We start from the raw sequence: 16,102 nt of genomic DNA, 5'->3' as shown, positions 1-16,102 counted from the left end.
TTTTACTTCAAGAAGGTGCAGTCTTTCTTTTTTTATTGGTTTTTATTGAGCTCTACATTTTTCTCTGCTCTTCTCCCTTCCTCTGCCCTCCCATTAAGCCCTCCCCTAAGGTTCCCATGCTCCCAATTTACTCAGGAGATCTTGTCTTTTTCTATTTCCAATGTAGATTTGATCTATGTATGTGTCTCTTAGTGTCCTCATCGTTGCCTAAGTTCTCTGGGATTGTAATTTGTGGGGTGGTTTTCTTTGCTTTATGCTTAAAAACCATTTATGAGTAAGTACAGGTGATACTTGTCTTTCAGTTGATGTTTTCTAGCTCCATCCATTTTCCTGAAAAATTCAAGATGTTGTTATTCTTTTTCTGCTGTGTAATACTCCATTGTGTAAATGTACCACCTTTTTTTGTATCCATTCTTTAGTGGATGGACATTTAGATTGTTTCCAGGTTCTGGATATGACAAACAAGGCTGCTATGAATATAGTTGAGCACATGTCCTTGTGACACGATTGAGCATCCTTTGGATATATACCCAAAAGTGTTATTACTGGGTCTTGAGGAAGGTTGTTTCCCAATTTTCTGAGAAATAGCCACACTGACATCCAAAGGGGGTGTACCAGCTTTTATTTCCACCAGCAATGCAGAAGTGTTCCCTTTATCCAACAACCTCTCCAGCATAAGTTGTCATCACTGTTTTTTATCCTGGCCATTCTTACAGGTGTAAGATAGAATCTCAGAGTTGTTTTGATTTGCATGAGAAGCTAAAATTGTATAAAGTTTATAGATAATTCTAAAATGCTAAAATTATTGATTATTGATAGCATTTGTATACTGTAATATACCTCATAATTCTATTATCTAGATTTCTCCATTATTCACAAATTAGAATGTATACTTTTCTTCTCTACAAATCAAATATTATAAACTCTGATTCATTTAATAATGTACCTTTAAACTTTAATTTATTTTGATATGGAGAATTATTTAGTACTAATTTTAGAAATCTTACTTAGATTTATACATTTTCATTTAACTTTTTATAATTTTATGCATATGTAAAATAGTGTTTCATCAAAGATAATCATTTTCATCTATTCTTTCCTACCCCATCCTCCCAAATCATTTCTTCTAAAATGTCTTTCTTGACTTATATATTTTTCTATATGCAAACCTTTCTATTTAGCTAGGGTTTCCTACATTATAATGGACCTGAGGGGTTGTTTTGAGAGGAAACAATGTTTTACTCTGTATACTGCTGATGAGTAAGATTTTCAGTCTCCTGTAGACTTTGTCAACAGTTCCTCCTGGAGGAATGGATACCAATTAGTACTCGCCTATTTGTGATGGTAAATTAATGGGCCTATTGTTAGACTAGTCTTGTGCAGATAGCTACTGATTCTGAGTTTATGTGAGGAAGATACAACAGCATGCTCATAAGAAAGAACTCTTTTCCATCTTTAGGGTTTTATATTCTCTCCAGTGTCTTATAAAGGGTTACATGATCCTTAGACATATGACACAGATGTCCTTTTTAGGGCAGTACATGCCACATTCTCTTTTTCTCAACACATTTAATTCTTTTGACAGAATATCACTGTGTACTCCAGATACATCTCAAAATTTTACAATTCATGACTCTGTTACCCCAGTCTGAGATCCCCACTGTGCAACACCACTCAAACCATAAGGTATCCTCTTTAAATTCAAATTATTATCTATCTTGCTAAAACAGTTGCAAGGCTGATATTAAAGATAAGCACAAAATAAGTCTGGAAATTATTGGCATGTACTTATAACAATCATCCCAAGACCATAAATTTTAATACAAAATAACCACTTGTTCTTCCAAGAGTAATTTCCAAGATTTATATCAAGTGCCCAATTGTTAAAATATAATTTATCCAACACTTTATATTTTTTAATAATCTAGATAAATACATCTCACTAAAATTCCCCTTGAGTCTATTTAATTTCCTATGCTTTGGTTATATTAGCAAAGGGAATTTTTCTTGAGTTTGAGATTTAAACTTGAATAAGTCTTAAGTTAATCATTTGGGTACTTCAGAAAACTCATGAGTGTCTCCTGACTACCATTTCAAGAACAGATTTTCTTTAATTCATCAGTTCAACAATAAAAATTCAATTCAAGGATATTTCATTCTATTTAGAAGCTTCTGTTTTATAGCAATGGCATCCTTGCCAATAGCTTTCATTTATAAAAGTACTAGGTCCTGTATGTATCAAAGCACTGATAATCGTCAGCTAAAGGTCAAAGAGTGTTAATCATAGCTCTGCAATTGTTCCCAACCTTCATTAAGAGAAACCATATTAAGCTGACAGAAAGCCTTGCTTAATCAGAATTTTCTGTAATCACCCAGGTAGGTCATCAAGATAAAGAGTGGCGGTGCTGGAAAGTTCCTGAGGGACATGAAACACTATAGACATCCATCTTTCTGACACTAGACCCAGGTAAGGCTACAAGATATTAAAGATGGAAGAGTTCAGAATAACTATTTGATTTTACTTTTAAATATTTGAATCCAGTGTTTCTGAACTTTGAAAATGAAAAAAGCATAGGCGGCATAACAAGTTGATTTCAGTAATGTTATCTTATTTCTTCAATGTAGCTCTAAGCTTACTCTAAAATTATTAAAATGGTTAATACTTTTGGATTTATGTAGACTACATATTTATGGTGTTAATCCTTCAAAATAGAAATATGTGTAACATGACTGAGTACATAAATTAAAGGATGGGTTTTACATTATTGGTATGGAGCTATCCATCATATCTTAATTCATACAAGTTGTACTCAAACTTCTCTGAATATTATGAAATAAAAATAAGGCAGCATCTACATGTTAAGTGCTTTATTGTTACTGCTTTGATTCACATGTTAAATTTATAAGCATGCCTTTTGATGGAAGACAAATGTATATACGTGCACTTGTGGCTTAAATGTATATATAACAAAAACATAATGGTTTAAAACAACATTTATTCAATACAAAATAAAAGCTATTTCATTGCCATACCAAAAAGTAGTTAGTAACTTAAGTAATACAGAAACCTATACAATATGCTAAATCACAAATATCCCTTAAATTTTCTTTTCAATGTACATAAACCTATAGCTAAAAATGGGCAAAGGGAATGATTGATCTTACTGTTATAATATTTTGTAGATCTGAGGAGAAATGACCAGTCAAATATGGTTGGAAAACTACAACACTTTATGGTCTTCTTCATAAGTCAAGAACTACTTGAGAACAAAATGCTTTAAAAAAAAATATAATAGATTTGGGCATCAACATTTTCTCTTTATTATATGTCACAATGAAGAAAATTACAGATATGTGTAATTAGATTTAGAAGACAGTACTTACCAATACACTAAAGCATAATGACGTCTAAATATATATTAAAGAGTGGAAAAGTACAAATCAAAAAGGAAATGGAAATGATGATGACATTTTATATTTATTTTTTTAATTTACTTACTTAATTACGACATTGGGAATTGATTCTAGGAGCTACTGTATATTAGAACAAATATTAAATGATCTGGTATCCAAAAGTCCTTATGTATAAATCATGATGGAGGAGGGTCATCTGTCTATGTGTTACTTTCATTGGTCAATAAAGAAACTGCCTGGCCCATTATATCTAGCCTCTTCTTGGCTAACTCTCACATCCTGACTAACCCATTTCTAATAATCTGCGTAGCACCACAAGGTGGTGGTTTATCAGGAAAGATTGAACATGTCTGAGCTGGTGGCTGGCTCCATGGCATCTGCCCCAGAGAGGAGATTGCTTCACTTCCCTCTTCCTCCCAGCATTCTGTTCTGTCTACTCCACCTACCTAGGGGCTGGCCTATCAAATGGCCAAGGCAGTTTCTTTATTAACCAATGAAATCAACACAAACAGAAGACCCTCCCACATCAAAATCACATTCTTTCTTTTGAGACAAAATATTGCTAACATGAACAGGCAGGGCATAAACATGTTGACCTTAATCTCTCACCTATCTGGAGTTAAAAATGTATACATACCTAGTTATTGAAAGCTGCCATGTCAGTCAAGAACTACTTAAGATTTTTACATTGGGCAAAAAGATATGGCTCAGTTGTTAAATGTTAGGCTAATAACCAAATTGTAAGAACACATATACTACTCATATTTAAATTCATCATAAAATTTCTGAGAAAACATTTTTTAGAACAGTGGGATATCATGATTCTTATTTAGTTTTCCCAACTCCAGATCTTGCTATTACAGAGTTTATGGAACAGAGATGAAGAAAAGAGGATAGACTTGGATAGGGTTAATAACAACGGTTATGAGTTAGCACATGAGAGTCAAGGTATTCCAGAAATAAGACATTGAACTTGAAATTTGAAGGTACTTGACCATAACCACAGAAATGCAATCATTCTACCTGGTTATGTTTTAGGGTTACTATGATCCTACTATTGGTATGGGTTGTGTCGCCTTTTGTTTTGCATCTGCCATATAAATTAACTTATATTTCTGAAAAAGAAAAACCATTCTGTATAAAAGAAATGGGGTGGGGAAAAGAAACAGTGGCTATAAGATTGAATTATGATACTTTGAACACTGAAATATTTTTTTCTTATTTTATCATATTTATTTGTTTCTTTGTTATTTATTTTTTTTTAAATTTATTTATTTATTAAAGATATCTGTCTCTTCCCCGCCACCACCTCCCATTTCCCTCCCCCTCCCCCAATTAAGTCCCCCCCGGACCGCGAGGGGTGCACCCACACACTGAGACAAAGGGGATGTTCTACTGGGAACTCACCAAGACCAGCTGGCCTGGGTCTGGAAAAGCCTGGGATAAAACCGGACTCTCTGAACATAGCGGACAATGAGGACTACTGAGAACTCAAGAACAATGGCAATGGGTTTCTGATCCTACTGCACGTACTGGCTTTGTGGGAGCCTAGGCAGTTTGGATGCTCAACTTACTGAAATATTTTTTTAAATTCTATCCTTTATCTAAAATCACCAGTACTGAATTACTAAAAGTTCTATAAATAATGTTAGAAGGTTAGGATGTTAGTTACTACAACTCCAAAGAACTCTTTCAGAGGTTTGATATTACATTATACTTGTATTGCTTCTAAAAAGAATTTGATGCTAATCCATTATCACTACCCTCATCTCATTGCCTTCACTAATTAACAGTACAAAAAGCAATTAATCATCTGAAACTAATAATTTTCTTAAAATTACATGAAACTGTTTATGAAGTTTGTACAGAAATATTCATAGTCACAAATTTGAATGTGTAAAGATAAAGTTTGATATGGTGTCAATGTATCAAAATAACACATTGCATGCTGTGTGATAAAATTTTCACCACTGTCAAACTAGAAAAATAATATCTTAGCAGGTTTATGAGAAGGCAAAACATGCTTCATTATCACTTTGAATATTTCATGAGATCAAAGGAAGCATGTTCTTTTTTTCAGGAATAATACATTCCACAACTGAGAAAATGTGCTTAGATTTGAAAAGGTCAACATTTCTTAGACACATGCCACATTTTCACTTAAAAAGACTGGCCTTTATACAGACTGAAAAGTTACAATCTAATAATTATATAAATATATTTATAGGTATTTCATTGTAATCAATATCTTTGATTCAAAACACTTTGAGTAGTTTTTTGAACATGGATAAGAGAAATTAAGATTATAAGATTTTTTGTTACAAATACATAGTCTTTTGAATCTACTGGAGAATGATTTAATCATAATTGAATATAGGGCCTTTTCATCAGTCTTACTTTCTTTGGTCTTGATACTAACTGGCTAAGAATTTTATACGAAATGTCACTGAGTTAGTTCCTTAAGCAAACAAAACCATTTCTAGCAGTGACAGAGCTTCAAGTGCAAGAACAATGTCCAGAGATTGACTCAAATTGATTCGTGACTTACTGAGAGAACACAACCTTCCCATTTTATCCTCACATTTATTTTCTTTATTGTATCTGTTAACATTCACTTTCTCCTCCTCCTCCTCCTCCTCTTTCTCTTCCTCCTTCTCTCTTGCTTTCTTTCTCTGTCTGTCTCTTCCTTCTCTCTCTTACTTATTTAACTTCTTCTATGGAATTCAGTCAGATTTTGTTAAAGGTCACTCTAAGAACAAAATTTTTTATTGTCTCTTTACTAGTCTTATCTCCAGATACATGAATACTTGGAGACATTAAGGGTTAGGTTTTAAACATACAGTTAGAAGGATCATGAAAAATATAAAAATGCCCTAGCTTAATCTAAAGACAAAGTAGCTAAGATTAAATCACATTGATCTGGAAAATGAATAGACATGAAACAAAAAAATTTCCAATGCAGCTAGACAGCATTAGTTATCTATTAATTAAATTATTGATTAATTAAATATTAACAGTATTTCTACCATAATTATAAAGAACAGTTTTTGTTTTATTGACTTTTTATATTTTCATTTTCAATTCTCATAGAAGAAATATCACTTGTCACCAAGTATATTCAAAGTCACAAAGAATAGAATATTATACCGAAATATTTTAACCATTTGGTATTATATATTTTACCAAACACATGTTCTATGTCTTGCTAGGAATTGCTTCATTTATTTTTAATTGATTGACATTTGACCATTTCCTTACTTCATGTGTAACTGACTTTATATAACCTGCATTTTGTTAGTAGTATACAGATTATTTTGGAGAAATAAATTGCTATTTCATTTGATGATGTAATGAATAAATTAATGTTAATAGAAAGCTCACATGTATCCTTAAATACCAGCTATTTTATATTTTATTGATTTTATTGAGCTCTAAATTTTTCTCTGCTCCCCTTCCTTTTTCTCCCCTTCCCTTCTATCATCTCCCATGGTCCCCATGTTCCCAATTTACTCAGGAGGTGTTGCATTTTCTACTTCCAATATAGATTAGAAATTTATGCATCTCTTAGGGTCCTTATTGTTGTTTATGGTCTCTGGGATTATGAATTGTAAGCCTGTTTTCTTTGCATTATGTCTAAAAGTCACTTATGGGTGAGTATATATTATAATTGTCTTTCTTAGTCTGGGTTACCTCACTCAAGATGATGTTTTCTAGATCCATTCATTGGCCTACATTATTTCAAGATGTCATTATTTTTTCTGCTGTGTAGTACTCCATTGTTTAAATATACCACATTTTCCTTATCCATTCTTCAGTTGAGGTGCATTTAGGTTGTTTCCAGGTTCTGGCTATGACAAACAATGAACACAGTTTAATACATGTACTTTTAGTAAAACTGAGCATCATCTGGATATATATCTAAAATATTTTTAAAGAAAGCTAATAAATGCAGCTTTTATGATGAAGAAAATGCAACTTCAGCTGGTTGGTTTTAGAATATTAAATAATAACTTTATAGAAATGTTCATGCTAAATATTAGTTTTAAAGAATTTGTTATTTTTACATATATCTGTCATCTTTTTGATAATAATGTATTCTGTAAACAACTATTCATAGTTATAACTTACAAAAAGTATGGCTTTTTAAAAAATTTTTAGCAGTGAAAGAGGCTATGAGATAATGACTTTGAATATGAGAGTTTTTAATATTATCAATGGAGACAAAATATGAATTTCCTTTCAAAGGAGGATATTCTTCACATTATATTTATTGTATTTCAAATTAGTATGTATAGTATATGGTATGTATATCAAATTTTATATAAAATAATTGAATATTTTTTCAAATATAGTTTAAATTTACATAGTAAATAATATATGGTGTAATTTCACAAAATAATATTACATTTGGCCAGCAAAATAAACAATTATTAGAATTAAAATGAAAAGGATTTATTCACTGAGGAATATTTATATACTGTCTGAAAATGTATTTCCATGATTGGTGTAATAGAAGGCTACATGGCAAATAACTAGGCAGGAGGTGTAAGTGGGATTTCTAGGCAGAGAAAGAGTTCAAAGAAGGAGAAGACCCCAGACAGAGGTGAAGGAAGATGCATGAGAAATAAGGAGAGATTAATAGGAGAAAATAAAACATAGATTAAAATAAATGGGTTATATCAAGGTGTAAAAGCTAGTTGGGCAAGTGTTAGCTAAGACTGAACTTCCATAATTAATAATAGATCTATGTGTCATTATTTGTAAGTGGAGAGCCCCCCAAAATCTAACTGTACTTCTTCTAAAATAAACATATACGCTTGATCAAATAAAAGGAAAATAGGCATTATTCTTTAAATTTATATTTGAAAATTCAAAATGTTGATTTAATAAGCCACTGTTACCTCCTACCCTTTTTCCAATAAATTCTTTGGTAGCCCACAGTCTTCTTCTTCACTCATTTTAAATATATGTTACTTTCCTTCCTATTATTGGTAAGAACTTTATGTGATTATAGACTGCTATATAGGTATTGATTTACTGTTTGGGGTCATGCCTTATTTTTATTTTGCACTATCCAAACTTACTCCAAATTTAGTGTGTTCTACCCTGAGTATTCCATCTCTCTTTCACCTTTTCTATAATCTAGACTCTCATCCCTTAACAAATTGCTCTCCAAATTAATGTCCTTCCAAGTTTTCTGTGTTCTTTATGTTTTTATGTTACTGAGCCTGAATTACTTTACTCATTTAAAACCTTTTCTATTTCCATCTATTTTATATGAAAAGATTTTTTCTTTATAGCTGATTAATATTGTACTTTGTAATATGTACATCAGTTTTTTGTTCTTTCATTCATTAGAGGTCTTCTAAATTTAGTTATTGTCTTAGCTATTTGAATAAATCAATAACAAACATGAATGTGTGTCTCTTCAAGAGAATATAAACCTAATTGGGCCTATGTCTAGGTGTGATGGAACTGAGTTGTGTAAAAATTGATTTCTTTTCTTTTGTGAAAACTCCAGAATGCTTTCTGAAATGGTTACATTTATTTATGCTACTAACCAACAGTCCATAGGATTCCCAATTTGACCATATTCTCAAATCATCTGTTGTCACTTCTATCCATGAGTACAACTCATTGTGACCAGGGAGAGATGAAATAGACTGTTATTTTGAATTTTAATTTTCTAGCATCTAATACTTTTATTTGATTTCTTGGTTATGGTGAACCCAGGAATCATTAAAAAACAGATTCTTGGTTTTCTACCAAAATACATGACAAGGTTCTACTGCTGAGAACACCGTATACTTTGATAAAAGGATATTGGAAAACCTTTCTCATTTCTGTCTGGAAACTTTCCCAGATGACTAGCTTTCAGTTTGCTGGAAGGTGCCAAGCATGCTTTTCTTGATAAAAATATTGACGGGAGATGTACAGAGGCGGCACAGTGGACAGACTCACAGAGGCGGCGCTGCGGACAGACGCCACTTTGCGACACTGCATTCAGGAAGAGGCTTTGGGGGACTGGCGCGGTGGCACACCCAAGCGGCAGGGACAGGCATGCAATAAGGAGAGCAGATCGCCCTACTACAATTAAATCAAAGAGGTAGGCCTTTGGTTGGCCAGGTCACTGGCACACGGGGAGCCTGGTCCTGTCCTGAAGACCCTTCGGAAGGGTGAGAGGGTTCTTGGCCTGGGGCAGGAACCAGGAAACAGAGCTAGGGCATTTTGTAAGCGGAGCCCTTGGCCAGCAGGGAAACTTGATCCGGTTTTTAAAAGACCCATTAGATAGGATCAATAGGAGGAGATGGGCAGGCGCCAAGGCAAGAATTCAACCAATAATCTCAATAACAACATGAAAACACCAGAACCCAATGATCTTACAACAGAAGTATTTGAACAACCTAACACAGAAGAAGTGGAAAAAAATTGACCTTATGAAGGCAATAGACTCCCTTAAACAACATGTAAAAAATGCCCTTTATAAATGGATGAGAAGTATAACAAAAAGTTTGAAGAAATGAGTAAAAACGTACATGATACCCTGGGAAACCAAGAAAAAACGATCAAACAGGTAATGGAAACAGTTCAAGAATTGAAAAATGAAATGAAGGCAAGGAAGAAAATACAAACTGAGGACCAGTTGGATATGGAAAATCTAGGTCAATGAGCAGAGTCTACAAAAACAAGCATAATCAATAGAATACAAGAGCTAGAAGAAAGAATCTCAGATTCTGAGGACACCATAGAGAAAATAAACGAACAGATCAAAGAAAACAGCAAAGTCAACATATTCTCAACACAAAACATTCAGGAAATATGGGACACAATAAAAAAAACCAAACATAAGAATAATAGGAATAGAAGAAGGAGAAGAGTCACAGCTCAAAGGCCCAGAAAATATTTTCAACAAAATTATGGAAGAAAACTTTCCCAACTTAAAGAAAGATATTCACTTAAATATTCAAGAAGCATACAGAACACCAAACAGACTGGATCAAAGAAAAACATCTCCTTGCCATATAATAATCAAAACACAAAATATACAGGTTAAAGAAAGAATATTAAGAGCTGCAAAGGAAAAAGGCCAAGTAACTTATAAAGGTAAACCGATCAGACTTACACCTGATTTCTCTATGGAAACAATGAAAGCCAGAAGGTCCTGGATAGAAGTACTGCAGAAGCTAAGAGACCATGGATGCAAGACCAGACTACTATACCCAGCCAAGCTTTTGTTCACTATAAATGGAGAAACCAAGACATTCCAGGATAAGAACAAATTTAAACAATACGTAGCCACAAATCCAGCCTTACAGAAAGTAATAGAAGGAAAATCGCAACCCAAGGAATCCAACACTGCCAACACTGCCTACAATAAACCAGGCATCTAGCGACCCTTCACCAGCACATCTCAAAGAAGGGAGACACACAATCTCTACTACCAAAAGCAATAAGAATAAACGAAGTAAACAACCACTGGTCATTATTATCACTTAATATTAATGGGCTCAATTCACCTATAAAAAGGCACAGGCTAAAAGATTGGATACGAAAACAGGATCCAACATTCTGCTGTTTGCAAGAAACACATCTCAACCACAAATACAGGCACCTACTCAGAGTAAAGGGTTGGGAAAAGGTGTTTCAAGCAAATGGTCCTAAGAAAAAAGCTGGTGTGGCCATACTAATTTCTAACAAAACTGACATCAAACTAAAATCAATCAGAAGAGACCAAGATGGTCACTTTATACTCATAACAGGAACAATTCATCAGGATGACGTCTCAATCCTGAATATCTATGCCCCCAATATAAAAGCACCTACTTACATAAAAGAAATTTTACTAGAACTCAAGGCAGACATCAAACCACACACACTAGTTGTAGGAGACTTCAACACACCTCTCTCTCCAAGGGACAGGTCAATCAGACAGAAACCTAATAGAGAATTAAAAGAATTATTGCAGGTAATGAAGCAAATGGACTAAATAGACATCTATAGAACATTCCACCCAAATAGGAAAGAATATACCTTCTTCTCTGCAGCTCATGAAACATTCTCAAAAATTGACCACATACTCGGAAACAAAGGAAACCTCCACAGATACAAAAAAATAACAGTGTCCACCTGTGTCTTAATAGATCACCACGGATTAAAGTTAGAAGGCAACAACCACGCTACCCCCCAAAAAACCGACAAACTCATGGAAACTGAACAGTCAACTACTGAACTACACCTGGGTCAAGGAAGAAATCAAGAAAGAAAGTCTTCCTTGAATTTAATGAAAATAAAGGGACAACATACTCAAACCTATGGGACACAATGAAAGCAGTGCTAAGAGGAAAGTTCATAGCACTAAGTGCCCACTTAAAGAAAATGGAGAATGCATACATTGGGGACTTAACAACACACCTGAAAGTTCTAGAAAAAAAAAAAGAAGCAGACGCGCCCAGGAGAAGTAGAAGACTGGAAATAATAAAACTGAGGGCTGAAATCAACAAAATAGAAACACAGAAAACAATCCAAAGAATCAATGAAACAAAAAGCTGGTTCTTGGAGAAAATCAACAAGATTGACAAACCCCTATCCAAACTAATTAAACGACAGAGAGAGAACACGCAAATAAATAAGATCAGAAATGAAAAGGGGGACATAGCCGGGCGGTGGTGGCGCACGCCTTTAATCCCAGCACTCGGGAGGCAGAGGCAGGCAGATCTCTGTGCGTTCGAGACCAGCCTGGTCTACAAGAGCTAGTTCCAGGACAGGCTCCAAAACCACAGAGAAACCCTGTCTCGAAAAACCAAAAAAAAAAAAAAAAAAAAAAAAAAAAAAGAAAAGGGGGACATAACCACAGACACAGAGGAAATTCAGAGAATCATTAGATCTTACTACAAAAGCTTGTGTGCCAAAAAAACTGGAAAATGCAAAAGAAATGGACATTTTTTTTTTAGATAAGTACCATATACCAAAGCTAAACCAAGACCAGGTGAACGATCTAAATAGACCTGTTAGTCGCGAAGAATTAGAAACTGTTATCAAAAAATCTCCCTTCCAAAAAAAGCGCAGTACCAGATGTTTTCAATGCAGAATTCTACCAGAACTTCCAAGAAGAGCTAATACCTATACTCCTAAATGTATTTCACAATATAGAAACAGAAGAGTCACTGCCAAACACCTTTTATGAAGCTACAGTTACCCTGATACCAAAACCACACAAAGACCCAACCAAGAAAGAGAATTACAGACCTATCTCACTCATGAACATCAACGCATAAATTTGCAATAAAATACTGGCAAACCGAATCCAAGAACAAATAAGAAAAATCATCCATTATGATCAAGTAGGCTTGATCCCAGAGATGCAGGGCTGGTTCAACATACGCAAATCTATCAATGTAATCGACCATATAAGTAAACCGAAAGAAAAAAAAAACATATGATCATTTCATTAGATGCTGAAAAAGCATTCAACAAAATTCAACACCCCTTTACGGTAAATGTCTTGGAGAGAATAGGGATACAAGGGTCCTACCTAAATATAATAAAAGCTATTTACAGCAAGCCAACAGCTAACATTAAATTAAACGGAGAAAAACTCAAGGCCATCCCACTAAAATCAGGAACACAGCAAGGATGTCCACTCTCTCCAAACTTCTTCAATATAGTGCGTGAAGTTCTAGCAATAGCAATAAGACAACATAAGTAGATCAAGGGGATTGGTATTGGAAAGAAGAAGTTAAGCTTTCGTTATTTGCAGATGATATGATAGTATACATAAGCGACCCCAAAAATTCTACCAAAGAACTCCTACAGCGGATAAACAGCTTTTGTAATGTGGCAGGATACAAGATCAACTCAAAAAAATCACTTGCCTTCCTATACACTAAGGATAAGGAAGCAGAGAGGGAAATCAGAGAAGCATCACCTTTCACGATAGCCACAAATAGCATAAAATACCTTGGGGTAACTCTGACCAAGGAAGTGAAAGATCTATTTGACAAGAACTATAAGTCTTTGAAGAAAGAAATTGAAGAAGACGCCAGAAAATGGAAGGACCTCCCTTGCTCTTGGATTGGGAGGATCAACATAGTAAAAATGGCAATTCTACCAAAAGCAATCTATAGATTCAATGCAATCCCCATCAAAATCCCATCAAAATTCTTCACAGATCTGGAGAAGACAATAATCAACTTTATATGGAAAAACAAATAACCCAGGATAGCCAAAACAATCTTATACAATAAAGGATCTTCTGGAGGCATTACCATCCCTGACTTCAAACTCTATAACAGAGCTATAGTATTGAAAATAGCTTGGTATTGGCATTAAAAACAGAGAAGTCGACCAATGGAATCGAATAGAAGACCCTGACTTTAACCCACAAACCTATGAACACCTGATTTTCGATAAAGGAGCTAAAAGTATACAATGGAAAAAAGAGAGCATCTTCAACAAATTGTGCTGGCAAAACTGGATGTCAATCTGTAGAAGAAAGAAAATAGACCCATATCTATCACCATGCACAAAACTCAAGTCCAAATGGATTAAAGACCTCAATATCAGTCCGAACACACTGAACCTGATAGAAGAGAAAGTGGGAAGTACTCTACAGCACATGGGCGCAGGAGACCTACGTATAACCCCAGCAGCACAGACAGTAAGGGCAGCATTGAATAAATGGGACCTCCTGAGGCTGAGAAGCTTCTGTAAAGCAAAGGACACTGTCACTAAGACAAAAAGGCAACCCACTTACTGGGAGAAGATTTTCACCAACCCCGCAACTGACAAAGGTCTGATCTCCAAAATATATAAAGAAATCAAGAAACTAGACCGTAAAAGGCTAATCAAACAATTATACAATGGGGCATTAAGCTGAACAGAGAATTCTCAACAGAAGAACTTCAAATGGCCAAAAGACACTTAAGGTCATGCTCAACTTCCTTAGCGATCAGGGAAATGCAAATGAAGACAACTTTAAGATACTATCTTACACTTGTCAGAAAGGCTAAAATAAAAAAACACCAATGATAGCCTTTGCTGGAGAGGTTGTGGAGAAAGGGGTACACTCACCCATTGCTGGTTGTAATGCAAACTTGTGCAACCACTCTGGAAAGCAGTGTTTCGGTTTCTCAGGAAATTCGGGATCAACCTACTCCTGGATCCAGCAATACCACACTTGGGAATATACCCAAGTGAGGCCTTATCATACAACAAAAGTATATGCTCTACGATGTTCATAGCAGCATTGTTTGTGATAGCCAGAACCTGGAAACAACCTAGATGCCCTTCAACGGAAGAATGGATGAAGAAAGTATGGAATATATACATATTAGAGTATTACTCAGCAGTAAAAAACAAGGACTTCTTGAATTTTGCATACAAATGGATGGAAATAGAAAACACTATCCTGAGTGAGGTAAGCCAGACCCCAAAAGAGGAATATGGGATGTACTCACTCATATTTGGTTTCTAGCCATAAATAAAGGACATTGAGCTTATAATTCATGTTCCTAGACAAGCTAAATAATAAGGTGAATCCAAAAGCAAAACACATAGGCATCCTCATGAATATTAACCTTCATCAGGCGATGAAAGGAGACAGAAACAGAGATCCACATGGGAGCACCGCACAGAAATCTGAAGGTCCAAATCAGGAGCAGAAGGAGACGGAGCAAGAGCAAGGAACTCAGGACCAAGAGGGGTGCACCCACACACTGAGACAATGGGGATGTTCTATTGGGAACTCACCAAGGCCAGCTGGCCTAGGTCTGCAAAAGCATGGGATAAATCCGGACTAGCTGAACATAGTGGACAATGAGGAATACTGAGAACTCAAGAACAATGGCAATGGGTTTTTGATCCTACTGCACGTACTGGCTTTGTGGGAGCCTAGGCAGTTTGGATGCTCACCTTAGTAGACCTGGATAGAGGTGGGCGGTCCTTGGGCTTCCCACAGGTCAGGGAACCCTGATTGCCCTTCGAGCAGATGAGGGAGGGAGATTTGATCAGGGGAGGGGGAGGGAAATGGGAATCGGTTGCAGGGAGGAGGCAGAAATCCTTAATAAATAAATAAATTAAAAAAAAGACAAAAAAAATATATTGACGGTCTCACCCAGCTCTGGGTAGTGCATAGCAATTCTGACATTTTAGGCAAGACATGACAACTGATGCAAAAGTAGCAGGAAATTATGGGATAACTAGCCACTTTCTTATTATATTTGAGGCTTGATGTAGAATAGGGTATTTCCTACCTGATGCTACATTCCTGGTATAGGAATATGGTTAGAGTTCCAGTCAGCAGAATCCTGATATAGGTGATCTCCAGGCCGCACCTCTTCCTGAGCATCTACTGGCAACGGATACTCATTTGCAAGGGAGAGCAGCATTCTTTGAGAATGTGGCCACTTCCAGGATGCCCATGGTCCAGAGTATGGCCCCACAGCCACGCACACATGGCAGCACAAAGGCCTTGGTAAGCAGTTAACAAAAAAAAAATGACATGATGTTAGGAGAGAAATTTGATGAGATAAATATGAGATGAGTTCCTGAGGGAGAGACAGTGGTAGACATGATTGTATGTCATTATTTGCATTTGAGAAATTCTCAAGCATAAAAAACCATTTTTAAATAATTCACTAAATAAAAAAGTAGCAGACTGTGTCAGGAAGAAAAAAGAAGAAGAATTTAT

At 35.3% G+C, this 16,102-nt stretch overlaps 1 pseudogene; it reads left to right on the top strand.

Annotated features, from left to right (window-relative positions):
• The first annotated feature begins 9,343 nt into the window (after positions 1–9,343).
• LOC121460748 overlaps positions 9,344–16,102 on the top strand; it is a 54,758-nt pseudogene continuing 47,999 nt past the window's right edge.

Source organism: Microtus oregoni, unplaced genomic scaffold (assembly GCF_018167655.1).
Source record: "Microtus oregoni isolate MIOR12 unplaced genomic scaffold, Mior012 000021F_ref0000039, whole genome shotgun sequence".
Lineage (NCBI taxonomy): Eukaryota > Metazoa > Chordata > Mammalia > Rodentia > Cricetidae > Microtus > Microtus oregoni.
The sequence above is the reverse complement of the archived record's forward strand: the minus strand, read 5'-3'. Positions and strand labels throughout refer to the sequence as shown.